The sequence below is a fragment of the Monodelphis domestica genome, chromosome 4, assembly GCF_027887165.1.
Source record: "Monodelphis domestica isolate mMonDom1 chromosome 4, mMonDom1.pri, whole genome shotgun sequence".
NCBI lineage: Eukaryota > Metazoa > Chordata > Mammalia > Didelphimorphia > Didelphidae > Monodelphis > Monodelphis domestica.
In genome coordinates this window covers 129,886,822-129,901,029 of record NC_077230.1, presented here as the reverse complement: position 1 = coordinate 129,901,029, position 14,208 = coordinate 129,886,822, and the positions used below count along the sequence as shown (strand labels likewise).

The window sequence follows — 14,208 nt, the reverse complement described above, 5'->3', positions numbered from 1 at the left end:
ATTCTAAATTTATTATCCTGTCACTTGCTTTTCAAGACCAACATCTCTAAGAAATTAAAAAAGTTAACATCTAATTCACTTCCTTTATTGTCACTGAAATATAGTTCATTCAAGTCAAATCAACAAGTATTTATTAAGCACCTGCTGTGTACCTGGCACGTGCTAAGTGCTGGAGATGCAAAGAAAGGCAAAAAAATCCCTATTCTCAAGGAACTTAGAGTTTAAAGGGGGAAACAACATGCAAAAAACTATGTAATAAATAATAATAGTAGTGAATATTTGTATAGTATTTAGTTCATAGCAGGCACAGTGCTATATATATAAGCACTTTTACAATTATTATATCATTTGATCATGAACAAATCAGAAATTGTCCCAGGGGGATTTTCACTAGCCTTAAAAGAGAATCAAGAAAGGCATCTTGCAAAAGGCCTTCTTAGCCAGGCCTGGAAGAGAAACAGGAAAGCCATGAGATATATGTAGAGAGAGAATATTCCATGTACAGAGGATATTCAAGGAAAATGCTTGAAGCTGGGAGTCTCTCTTGGAGAGAGACAAAGTGTTTCTTCTGGCTCTGAACAGAAAAAAAAATGAAGGAAGAAATGTGATGACTTCCCTCAAAGTTCACAGAAGCAGAGAATAAAGAAGGTTACAGAAGTCCATGAAAAATAACACATTTTGTTTGACAGCTAAAAAAAAACCTATAGATAGTTCTGCAAAACAATGGTACAGTTAGAAAGCACTTGTCAAAGTACCTGTTAAAGTAATTAATGTTAAAAATGGAAATCTTGACTTGCCTCAGGATCTTTTCTACTACTAAGATGACTCTTCCCTGAATCTAGATGAACTCCCCCCCCCTTATATCAAATCCACTGAAGTAGAAAGCAGAAAATTCCCAAAGTTCTTGGGAAATGACAGGCAAATGAGTTTAAACTTAGCTCTTAGTTCATCTAACCTGTACCCCCAGAACAAACATTTTTCTGTACTTGCCTGTGGATCTCACTGCTTTTCACACTTCTGAATGTTCCCAGCTCATGCTCACACCAATTATGTGCCTAATTGGAGTATGTGAAGACTTTCCAAATTGATTTCTAAAGCATCCTCCCCCCATTCTTTTCTCAGGCTAGTGAAATTTGAGGGCAGATTTTAGGGGCACCTTGTACTACCCCCTATTGTATGCCTGTCTACTTAACTGTTAGCTATTATTTCCTGTAGGTTTAACTGGATGTTGTCTTGTAAAAACTTGACTGCATCCAGCAATCCATTGTCTCCTTACTTATGTGAGCCACTTTGTTTTGATAATTTGCTTCATAAATATTTTTGGATTTCCCCCTGTGCCCAGACAACATGTTCATGGCACTATGAAAGGTACCCTGGACTAGGTACCTGGACAGCTTTATTCTAGTTTTGGTTGTGTCCCAAAATTGTTTGGAAAAATCATTTAACTTCCCTGGCCCTTAAATTTTTCATCTCCAAAATGATAGGGGAGATGAGATGATCTCTTACACCTAAGGCTAAAATTTCATGAGTTTTGTACCATCTTTTAAAATAGGATTCATTTGTAAAATATCAACCCACTAGAATCTTCATTTGGTCACATTTTATAATATTTAAATTTTTTAAAAATATGATTGGATTTGTATTTAAAGAACCTGGGTTCAAATCCTGGCTCTGTCCTTTACCACTAGTATAATTTGGGTAAGTCATTTATCCTATTTGAGCCTCACTTTCTTCATCTGTAAAATGAAATGGTTGGATTAGAGAATCTCTAAGACGCTATGACCTTGTGTTCCCTCATAATTATCAGGGGAGCCACAGCCATCAGGTTAAAATCTAATGTTCTTCAATAGAAGTTCTTAACCTTTTTTGTGTCATGGTGACCTTTTGGCAACATAGTGAAGTGTATTAACTCCCTTTTCAGAAAAAAATATTTTAAATGCATTCATTAAATGTATAGGATTACAAAGGAAACCAATTATATTGACATGAAGAAGTAATTTTTCTTCTATTTCTAGATACTTGTGAAATATATTCATGGACCAAAAGTTGCTTATCCTTGGTCTTAGTAAGATAACTAATGGGCTTCTCGTGAATCTTCACAGACAGCCTAGTAAAGAATTCACAATTGGTGTATAATAGAATGCCTATTTTCTGATTAATTATATTTGAACCCTCTTAGGACAGGAGCTACTCTTTTATTATAGCCACATTTCTAACATGTGACTCACCTTGTTTGTATCTAATAAAATGTTAATAAAATTCAGCAATCTATAATGGATCAGGGCATTCTGAGTATTTATCACCCCATAAAGAAAAACTGTGATCTTGGGGAAGGTGCTTTGAAATCCCCTTTGATTTGGAAGAATCCTTGACCGAAGATTGGACCTTGACTTGGAAGATTGTTTCAAATGAATTTGACACCCCTAGTTTTCTGCATAGAAAAGAAGCCAGAATTATATCCTAAGGCTACTAAACACATTTAGGACATTCTAAAGATTGATATAAGAGGTGAGTATTAAGGTTGACAGGGAAAATAATTACACCATAGAATGTTGGTGGACAGTTAAAAAAAAAGGATTAGCTCTAAAAATTTCATGCTGAGTAACATCTCTGAATTGAGATTATGTAATGATGGACATACTTTTAAAAGGTCTTTTGGAGAATAGCAAGAAGGCAAACTCTCTTCTTGTCATTTCAGCAGGTTGAGTGAACATCAGATATTATGGTTTTCCTTTACATCTCCAAAATGGAAATGATGGTGCAATTAATTAAACATTACCTTTTATCCAAAAAGATTTTTTTTTGTTCTCGGCTCAAATTTTGTGACAATCTAAGAAATGACCATATAACATTCTGTTACATAATATGCAGTTATATAATATGCAGTTATATAATAAATACTTAATGGAATCAAATGAAACACTGTGAAATGTGAAACAAGGGTCTTCCACTGTCTTCCCTTGATGAAATCTGGAAGGATGGGTAAAGGGTCGTTCCTCTGAGTAAGTCAGAATTTATAATGTACACTATCAAATCTAGGGGAAAATATCTGTAATTAAAGCTTTCTAATAAGAATCTCAGTGAACATCTGATGAAAAACTTTAAACATCAAATGGAAATTATATTTGTTCTCAGATGTACCAAAAAGTCACCATGGCTGATGGATTAGTGAAGTAACTGATACAATCATAGTTGTGCTTTAGGAAAAACCCTTTTGGTGTCTGTAGAGATGATGGAATGGGAAGAGACTAGGAGTAAGGAGAACACATGGAAGATTATTACATTAGATGAGTAAAGAGATAATGAATACCTGAAATAAGGCAATGACTTTGTAAAAGGAGGGAAAGAGACATATTCAAAAGACTATGTGGGGAGAGAAATGATAAGATTTAGCAACTAAGTGGCCACATGAAGTGAATGAAGAGTCAACGGTGACACCAAGGATGTGAACCTGGGTAACTGGAAAGATTATAATATCCTCAGTAGTAATAAAGAAGTTTGAAGAAAACCAATGCAATCAAAATTAGAAGGGAAGTAACAAATTAGGGAAAGGGCTTTATAACAACAACCTCTGACAAAGATCTAATCATTCAAATATATAAGAAGCTAAATCAGTTGTACAAATAAGCAAGCCATTTCCCAATTGATAAAAGGACATAGGTAATTTTCAGATAAAGAAATCAAAACTATCAATAAGCACATGAAAAGGTGTTCTGAATCTCTTATAATTAGAGAAATGCAAATCAAAACAACTCTGAGGTATCACCTCACACCCAGCAGATTGGCTAACATGACAGCAAAAGAAAGTAACAAATGTTGGAGGGGATGTGGCAAAATGTGGACATTAATGCATTGCTGGTAGAGTTGTAAATTGATCCAATCATTCTGGAGTGCAATTTGGAACTATGACCAAAGGGCTTTAAAAGAGTGTCTGCCTTTTCATCCAGCCATACCACTGCTGGGTTTATACCCCAAAGAGATCATAAGAAAAAAGACATGTACAAAAATATTCATAGCCTCGATCTCTGTGGTGGCAAAAAATTGGAAAATAGGGGATGCTCTTCAATTGGGAAATGACTGAAAAAATTGTGGTATCTCTTGGTGATGGAATACTATTGTGCTGAAAGGAATAAAGAACTGGAAGAATCCCATGTGAACTGGAACAACCTCCAGGAATTGATGCAGAGTGAAAGGAGCAGAACCAGGAGAACATTGTACACAGCAACCAATACACTGTGGCACAATTGAATGTAATGGACTTATCTACTAGCAGCAATGCAAGAATCCAGGACAATTCTGAGGGACTTATGAGAAAAAAAGCTATCCACATCCTGAGAAAGAACTGTGGGAGTAAAAACATCGAAGAAAAACAACTGATTGATCACATGGGACAATGGGGATATGATTGGGGATGTAGACTCTAAGCAATCACCCTAATGCAAATATTAATAATATGGAAATAGGTCTTGATCAGTGACACATGTAAAACCCAGTAGCATTGCTTGTTGGCTGTGGGGTGGGGGCAGGAGGGGAAGGAAAGAACATGAATCATGTAACCATGGGAAAATATTCTAAATTAATTAGATAAAAAATTTCAATTAAAAAATAAAGAAGGTTGAAGGAAGGACTGGGTGAAAGATAATGTTTTGAACATGTTATATTTATGATGCTTGGGGGATATCCACTTCTGAATTTCCAGTAGGTAGTTCTGATATGAAACTAGGGCTCAGGAGAGTCACTAAGGCTGGATATATAGAGATGCAGGAATCAGCTGCAGAGAGTTGATCATTGAGCCCATGGGAACTGAAGTGGCCACAAAGTAAGAGACTATTAAAAAAGGGAAAAAAAAGAGAGAGGGGGATGTGGGCCCAACAAAGAGCTTTGATGTGTTATGGATCATAAGCAAGCAAACAAATCTGAGGATTAGTCAGACTGGAAGGATGAAAACTGAGAGAGCAGGGTCAAGAAAACCTAAAGAGGATAGATTATTAAAGAGGACAGTCACAGTGTCAAATGCTTCAGAGAAGTCAAGAAGGATGAAAACTAAGAAAAGGCCCCTAGATTTGTCAAATATGATCACGGTCAATTTGTGGACAGCAATATCTTTTGGATGACAGGACTAGATTACATAGAGTTTAGAAATGATGTGTGAAGAGAGGAAATGGAGCTCCAAGTGCAGAAAGCTTTTTTCAAGGAATTTTGCTAAGAAAGAGAAGATAAATATAGGACAACAGCTAGTGGGAATAAAAGGATGGGGTGATTTTTTTAAGATGGGGAAGATTTAGGGATATTTATAGAGATCTGAGAAGGAACCATCAGGGAAGGAAATAGCAGATAGGGGAAATTTGAGAATTAGAAGGGAGGGATAGGGCAGGAAATAGTAATTTCCTGGAGAAAATATGAAGGGGTGAAAATGAGAGTATATGTAGAAGGGTTGGCCTTAGAGAGAAGAAAGGATACCTTTCCATTAAAAACTTAACTACAGTAGAAGATTGAGTAGAGATTGTCTGAGGAAGATGTGAGGAGAGAAGGGGAGAACAGGGAGCTTTAGTTAAAGGGCCTCAATTTTCTCAGCAAAGAATGAGAATTCCTCATCTAAGCAAATGGCATGGGGCCATTAATATCTTGAAGAGAGAAAAACAGTTTAGAAACATACCTTTCTACTAGTAACCAAGACAGAGAATCCAGAAAGACAAGTAACTTAAATTTCCATCTGATTTTCATGGTTATCTGAGACCTGATTTATTTTGGTTTCCTTTACCTCTTCCATTCTTTTTCTCCCCTTGCTCTTCCCTTCTCTTTCTTTTCCATTGCCTTTTAAAAGCATTTTCTTTTGATTATTGACAAATATCTATAACCAGAAAAATACCATCTAATTGGTGATATTTATGTTATGTGACAACAAAAGTCATTTGATGATCTGGAAGCATGTTATTCAAGTAGTCCAAGGTTCAAATGGAAGTCAACAGGAGACTTTTCTCTAACATAAAACAGAAATGCATCTGTATATTAATGGAAGTCATTCAGTTTTAAACTGAGGACTTCCTATCCCTAGAACAGCAGAGATTCCTAAAGAAGACTTGGGTCATTTTTCAGGCTATTTGCACTCTATTCACAATGGACAAAATAAAGCAGAGTGATGAGATAATTCAGACAAACCAAAGAATTTCTGCCTTAAAAATTAATGTGTGGGCTGATGAAGTTATTAAGAACCAGATTTATTCTTTTTACTTTTGCTCCCTTTTAGCAGATTGTTGGCTATGATTATCAGAGGAGAGAATTTGGGGGTTGGCGGGTAGTAAAAATAATAGGTGCTTAATTAACTTGCCTACAATGAGCAAAGAAGTATGAAAAGTTTTTTTTTTTACTTTCACAAAACAGAATGATTCTTTTCCTTTTCTCCTTTACTTCTCTCACTGAGTCTTGGGAATCTTAAGAGATTATTGGGGGAAGGGATGGAGGGGAGAAGAATCTTATAGGATTACAAAACTAGAAATGAACTCAGAGATCTTTAGTCCAATCTCCTTTTCTGGTGGATGAGAGAAATAAAGTAACTTGTTCAAAATCATATAGGCAGTAAATAATTCACCCAATATTTGAAACCAGGTCTTTTGATACCAAATTAAGTTCAATTTACTAAACATTTATTAAGAATCTTCTATGTGCCAGGTATTATATATGTAAGCTCAGGGGGATACAAAAAGAGGCAAAAGACAATTTCTGTCCTTGAAGAGCTTATCCAATAATACAGACAACATGGAAACAAATACATGCAAAACATGCTATATAGAGGATAAATAGACAATAATAAGCAGAGGGAAGGCACTAGAATTAAGAGGGGATGCAGGCTTCCTGTATAAGAAGGTGAGATTTTAGTTGGGACTTTACAGAAGCCAGAGAGATTCATAGTTAGGGCAGAGGAAGGAGATAACACAGGCATGCTAAGAGAGAAAATGCCCAGAGTAAAGACATGGAGTATCTGGTCCATGGAACAGCCAGAAGTTCAGTGTCACTGGATCCACTGGATCCAATAGTATGTACTGGGGAGTAATATATAAGAAGACTGGAAAGGTAGGAACTGACTAGCTTTTTTTTATCATATTGCTTTTATTTCTTCTGCAAAATTTAGGGAGGGGAAATATAGAAATTCCATTGAATTATTCTATATAAAGTCTAAGGGCTCTGATTTTTCCTCAGCATGGCAGAAAATGCTCACCAAATTTTCAAAATAACAGTCTGTCCTACACCTTACCTCGTGTTATTGGATGGAGCCTCAGTGCCCCATCAAGTTCAGCAGTCACTGAGTTCAGCAGTTCAAAGATGAAAGTGCCACATTTTATTATCATTTCTATGTAATTTAGTATCATTTATCATCATTCAACAATATCTAATGCCAAAAAATTTTCTAAATACCATCTCTATTGGGGTTTGGTAGAAAGAAAACTGATGTTCTAGTCAAAGATCCTGGGTTAGAATTCTGCATCTCTGATTAGACTTTGGGTGACCTTGGACAAGTAAATTCCCTTCTCTGGGCCTGAATATCCTCATAATGTGAAATGAAGAAGCCAGAATAAGTATCTTTTATGTTTCCTTCCAACTTCAAATCTGTGACTCTATGATCCTAGGGGATGAAAATAAGAAACAAAGATGTTCTAACAATCTCATTAAACTATACTACATACCACTTTGAGGATCTGATGATTAGAATTCAGTTCAGTTCAGAAATAATTATCTTTATTTGTCAACCATTAGAAAGTTCTACAGGAATTCGGGGGGGGGGAGGGGGAAGGAACTCGTCTCTTCCAAAAAAGGTTACTACTCTTTTCTGAGCAAAAAAATCACATCTGTGGCTCTAATCTCCTGCTGTCCAGCAGTCATTAGCAGAAGAGTCTTCAGTCACTCCCTTTCTGAGAAACTCATGACATTTTTATCCCTGCAAAATCAAGGACAATGAGTCCTCTGAGGGGGACATTTTTCAGCTTTGAATCACATGGAATTTTTATGCAGAGAAAACAGAGCTGGGTGATCGATGTCAAATTAACTCATCTAATATCATTGAGTCAAAGTGTGGTTTGGCACTGGCTGCACTAATTTGACAAGGTCCTAGAAGCTAAGATTTGTCTTCCATTGTTACAAAGCCATGAAACAAGTACTTATTTTTCTGTTACTGTAAAAACTCTCTTGCCAAATATTTAACTATTTGCAAAGATTTGGGCATTTTTTCTTTTTTAGACTGGACCTAAGATCTAATCAATATATGGAAGTATTACATATTAAAGTTATTATCACAGACACAATTATGGAGAACAGTTATTCTCAATGGTGATTTCTTAAGAGCCATTCTCCAATTATTCATGGGATACACATACACAAAATAAAAGGACACAGACCCTTGTAATCTAAATGTACTAAAAAAAATTAAAGGAATAAGAATATGAAAATTCATCAGCATGTGTATATGTGTACATATAAAAGTATGTACATATGTCTCTCTCCATTCATATATGCATATATATGTGTACTATATTTCTTTGTGTAAAAACAATGAAAACATTAAAAAGCATTACTATGAGACCACAATTCATCAAATATTACTTAAGCATATACTATGTCACTAAAGAATTCTAAGACAGGTAGAGAAGATGATATAATCATGTGACAAGAGCAAAGAATGAAAAATTGATAGCCAGAGTATTCTACTTTGATTCCAGAAGAAATCTAGAAAGACCTCCAAATATTCTGTGAACCCCCTTTTAAAATATCTTGGGAAAATATGAACAAGTCACACAGAATTGGAAGGCATAGAGAGAGGAAAGGTCATGAATTAGGTTTTGAATCTGTTGAATTTGAAATCCTATAGGAATATCCAAGTAGAGATGTCCCATAGGCACATCAAGGAATGGGATTAGAAAGAATTGTGGTGAGACTTCAGGGAAGGACGCCAGTGATTGCTAAATTTGCAAGACAAGCTCAGTTATATAAATGAAGTGGAAATATATGAAAAAAAAGTCATGTATCTTAATCCTGTATTTTCCAGGAGATTCCACTTTCTTCTCAACAGGTATTACTTCCCTTCATACATACACACACCCTGGTTTAACCAAAGTGATTGTCTTGCTTTTCCTCACATACCCTATTTTATCTATCTTCTCTATGCATTTTCCCAGACTGTCCTTTATGTCTGCAATTCACTCATCTCACTGTGTCCTAGCATCTCTGGTTTTCTTCAGACCTCAGATTTGTCTTGATGCCTCCAGTTACAAGTATATCTCCCTCCCCAAAATTCCTTGTATTTATTTTTATATATACTTTATATGTATTTATATGTATACGTTTTCTCCTTCTATCAAATGCATGTTCTTTGAAGGTGGAAAGTGGTTAATTTATTGTCTCTGTATCCCCACTGCCTGACACAAGGTGGGTGCTAAATAAGTATTTATTGATTGATTGTTTCCTTGGCGATGAAGTTGTTTCCTCCTTTTTAAATGTTCCTGAAGTGATCTATTCATATGAGTGCATGGATGTACCCATAGATGAGGAAATACTGATGATTTACTAGGCAGCTGACTAAGAACAAGAAAAACTGAGAAGGAAGCAAAGAGCATAACTAATCTCCAAAAGCCTATGAGTTGGGTGTATAGGCTATTTTATGTAAAATGTCACAGAAAAAAATAAAAACAACTCTAAAATACAGTAACCAGTATTTCATACAGGGACCAGGAAATAATTCTATCCACATTGGTTTAGCATTTGTATTCCATGTTGTAGGAGACATTGAAAAATGAAATTGAGTCTATAAAAACTCAATGATTTCTAAGGCCCCTTTTAACTCTAAAATACTTCAAAGAAACTGATGTAAAAATGAAAAATTGGAACCTTAGAGGAAAATCCTTAAGAAGATAGGATTATTTACTTTGGAGCAGTGATATTGAAGGATGACTTACGTCACATTTTAAGACTTCAGTCAGGGTGAGTATAATGGCACTAACTGTAGATCAGTTATCAATTCCTTGAGAGCAGGAATAGTTTTTGGCTTTTGTTTCCTTAGTACTTATTACACTGCCTGTACTATAGTACTCCAAAAAATGAGTGCCGGGGCAAATAGGTGGCTCAGTGCATAGAAAGCCAGGAGGTCTTGGGTTCAAATCTGGATTCACACACTTCGCTGTGGAACCCTGAGCAAGTCACTTAACCCCAATTGCGTATCCCTTGCCAGTCTTCTTTCTTGGAACCAATACGTAGTATCACTAAGACTGAAGGTAAGGGTCTTTTTTTAGAAAAGAGAAAAAGACAGACAGAGAGATGGAGAAGGAGAGGGAGATGGACATGAGGAGAAAGAGAGGAAAGAAGAAAGGAAGAAGAAAGAGGAGGAGGAGAAAAAGGAGAAGAGAAAGAGGTGTTGATTGATTCTCCATCTCCACATGCAGACAAAACAAAATTTAATCATAATTATAACCAAAAAAAGTCACTTTTGGTTGAAGAAGTTAGCACATGACATTTAGGGAACTGGTAGATATTTTCTGGCTCCCAAAACTTTTGCTTATCTTAATACTTTCTATGACTTCAGAATCATAGGAAGGCCACCTCAAGTCCTTCCTAGACCAATGGATCTCAAATGAATCTCAAAAGTCTTGTACACTGACCAAATAATCTTTATGAGTTTCTATGTACAAAAAATTCACAATTCTTAAGCTAAACTTCTGGGAACTAACTTTTCTGAATTTAGGTGTTCTGGTTGTCTGATGAGAGATACATTGTTTATCACTGAACTCATGTCAGGTCTCATCAAAGCTTGTATTTTTGATGCTAGAACCTTTAAGAATCTTCAATTACAAGGCATATTTGTATATTTGTCTATAAAATAAAATAAATGTGTGTGTGTGTGTGTGTGTGTGTGTACAAAGGCCTGAATAAGTGAAATTACTTGCCCAAGGTCATATAGCAAATAAGTAAAAAGTTGGAAGCCAAATCCAAATCAGGTTCCAGTTCATAAAGACTTTCCATTTTTTAAAAGTGTTTATACTCCATGTAAATTAGTATAAAGATCCATTTTGTTGAATTATTAGAGATTTCTTTATAGAAGCAATAACAGGAAATGCATCAACATTGTACAGCTGACAATCAAACTCATCTCTTTGAACTATACTTATATTGTATTAATTTTCAAATGGTTATTTGTGAAAAAATATTCATGAATTTCCTTTGGCTAGATCTGTGATACCATGTATATATAGAGAGAAATCCAGGGAAGAACATGCTTTACCAGTAAAGATCAGGTAATCTCCACAATTAATAGTGCAGAGTTGCCTAGGGACACTGAGAGATCTAGTGATTTGCCTAGGGTCATGAAGTCAATATGTATCACAGGGAGATTTTTAATTCTGGTCTTCTTGTCTTCAGGGTCAATTGTTAATTCTCCTCTTCAAACTCAGTTACATTTGTCTAATATCTTTAAAAGGATAATAGGTTTTGGTTGTTGTTGTTTTTTAGTTTCCTAGGTTTTATTTAAATTTAGTTCATATTGAATTGGATTTAATTATTTACTCTTTAGAACACAAGAGGAGTTGGAATTATTAACATAAAGGGATGTCAACTCTTCAGTTAGCCTATGTTTGACTTCCTATAGAAAGATATTCACAGTCTTCTAATTTTGGTGTTTCTTTAGAAACACTAAATTCTAAATTCTTTAGAACAAATACAAGAAGATGGAAAAGCACTTTAAATTTGTCATCCCTTTTTATTTTCACAACTGTGAGGAAGGTGCCATTATTATCCCCATTTTAGAGTTGAGGAAACAGAGATAGAAATTAAATGATTTACCTAGGGTCACACAGCTAGTAAATGTCTGAGATCAGATTTTAAACTTATATATTCCTGACTCTAGCCCCAGGGCTCTAATTAGTGGGTACTTACCTGGCCCAATTTTCTTTAAAAAAAAATTCAAAAAACTGGAATGATGAACTGAATGTAACAATAGGAAAGAAAACAAAATAGGGAGGAATTCTCCATTTGGATTCAGAAAAGAAAAAGAGACTGTGTTTATAGTGTTTTTAGGACAGTGAATACTGTGAAAATATTTGCTGACTGATTAATTTATTGATGCTTTTAGGAAGTGTGATATAATTAGAACCATAGATTTGAAGTTAATAAAACTTGTTTGCAACCTAGGTTCAGATACTTATCTATGTGACCTTACCTATAAGTCCCTCCCTCTTCACCTCTTCTAAAAATTCCTAAATTCCTACAAGACTTAGTCTATGTGTGACCTCATGTGGGAGAACTTTCCTGATCCCTTAGTTTTTAATACTCTTTCTATACTTTTTAAATTATCACATACTTATATGTTTCTACATTTTATGGAATTAGTAAAATATAAGCTCCTCAAGAGCACAGAATTTTTTCTGTCATTTAATTCTTAGTGAATAGTGCAATGCACTACCCATCATAGATGCTTAATGCTTTTTGGAATTGATTATTAAATTAGAATACAGCAGCTACACAAGTTGGGTCTTGTGTTATACGATTGTAATGGAATACTATTGTTCTCTAAGAAATGACAAATGGAACTATCTCAAATAAACCTGGAAAGACTTCTTGAAGTGATGCAAAGTGAAGTGAGTAGAACTAAGAGAACAACTGTACACTGTAACAGCTGTAATGTAAGATGATCAACTGTGAACAACTTAACTATTATCAGCAATGCAAGGAGCCAAGACAACTTCAAGGAAGTCATGATGAAAAAAGCCATCCACTGCTGTAGAAGAAACTGACAGAGTATGAATGCAGATTGAAGAATACTATTCTTTACTTTATTTCCTTCCTGAATTTTTCTCTAATACTCTTTGTGATATGCATTTTCTTTCACAACATGATGGTGGAAACAAATATTATATAATAATAGCACATATACAACCTCTAATATCTTACTTGCCTTCTTGGGGAGGGGAAGGGAGAAAGAACATGGATCACTAAAAATGTCAGAAAATAATTATTAAAATTGCATCTACATGTAATTTGGAAAAATATAAAATAAAATGATACCTTACCTTTCTGAGATACAGTTTCCTTGCCTACAAATTTAGATAACTATACTTGCACTATCCAGGTATGACAGGATCATTGTGAGGATCAAATTAAAAAGTCATGTAAAGTACTTTGTAAATCATAAGTCCCTTTAAAATTACTGTTATTATAACTGTTATTGGGCATTTCATTAGTCAGCACCATACCAAAACCAAAACAGGAGCAGAGAAGAATGCGCACTGTTTTCTATAATTTTTGGCAGTCTCTGGTAGTAACTGATAAAACTGCTGAGTAAAAAGCAGATGTATTTTGATCTTTGATATAGCCTTTGATCTCTGAATTCACCCTAAAATTAATTAGTGTTAAAGTGTATTAAATTATCTGGATCAAAGCCAGTTTATAGCTGAGCTGAGTGAAGAAAAGGAAAATCTTATAGAAGATGTATTTATGAGAGAGGGAACAAGGAAGAGGGACAGAGAGAGAGGGGGGGGAGGGAGAGAGAGAGAGAGAAAGAGAGAGGGAGAGAGAGAGGGAGGGAGGGAGAGAGAGAGAGAGAGAGAGAGAGAGAGAGAGAGAGAGAGAGAGAGAGAGAGAGAGAGAGAGAGAGAGAGAAAAACAGAGAGAGAGAGAGAGAAAAACAGAGAGAGAGAGAGAAACAGAGAAAGAGAGAGAAACAGAGAGAGAGAGAGGGAGGGAGGGAGGGAGGGAGGGAGAGTTTGATAGACTGGCAGTGTCTTAAGTCACAGAAGTAGTGTGGCCAGGACAAACCAGACAGTAAATATAATTTCTCCTTTTTTTTTTAAAGTCATCAGCTTAGAAGAAGTTAGGCATACATCATGAGGTTTATTGTATTTGCAATTAAACAGATCAAATTTAATGTGTGCAGAAAGCCCTAGTAATTAGTATACAGATTAATATGGGGAAATGGCAGTGGTTTAGCAGTCCTCCCAAGCAAAACTGAAGTAAAGAATTGAGTATGTAATCGAACAGCATGTGAATATTAATGCACAAAATCCTCTGAGTCCCCAGCTCCCTGATGCAATTATTTTCTATTCACATTAATTGTTCCTAACAGATGACATTAATGACTTTGAGTTAAAAAGTGTCCAAGGGAAGATTTCACAAGATCAATGCTGTTTAGAAATAGGGTCACTTTTATAATCATTTTGCTCAAGTTCTAACCAC

The 14,208-nt window shown here is 35.3% G+C and overlaps 1 protein-coding gene across 9 annotated transcripts in view; it reads left to right on the top strand.

The window, feature by feature from the left end:
* NCKAP5 (NCK associated protein 5) overlaps nt 1-14,208 on the top strand; it is a 1,174,517-nt gene that overhangs the window by 1,007,764 nt on the left and 152,545 nt on the right. The window lies entirely within an intron of this gene.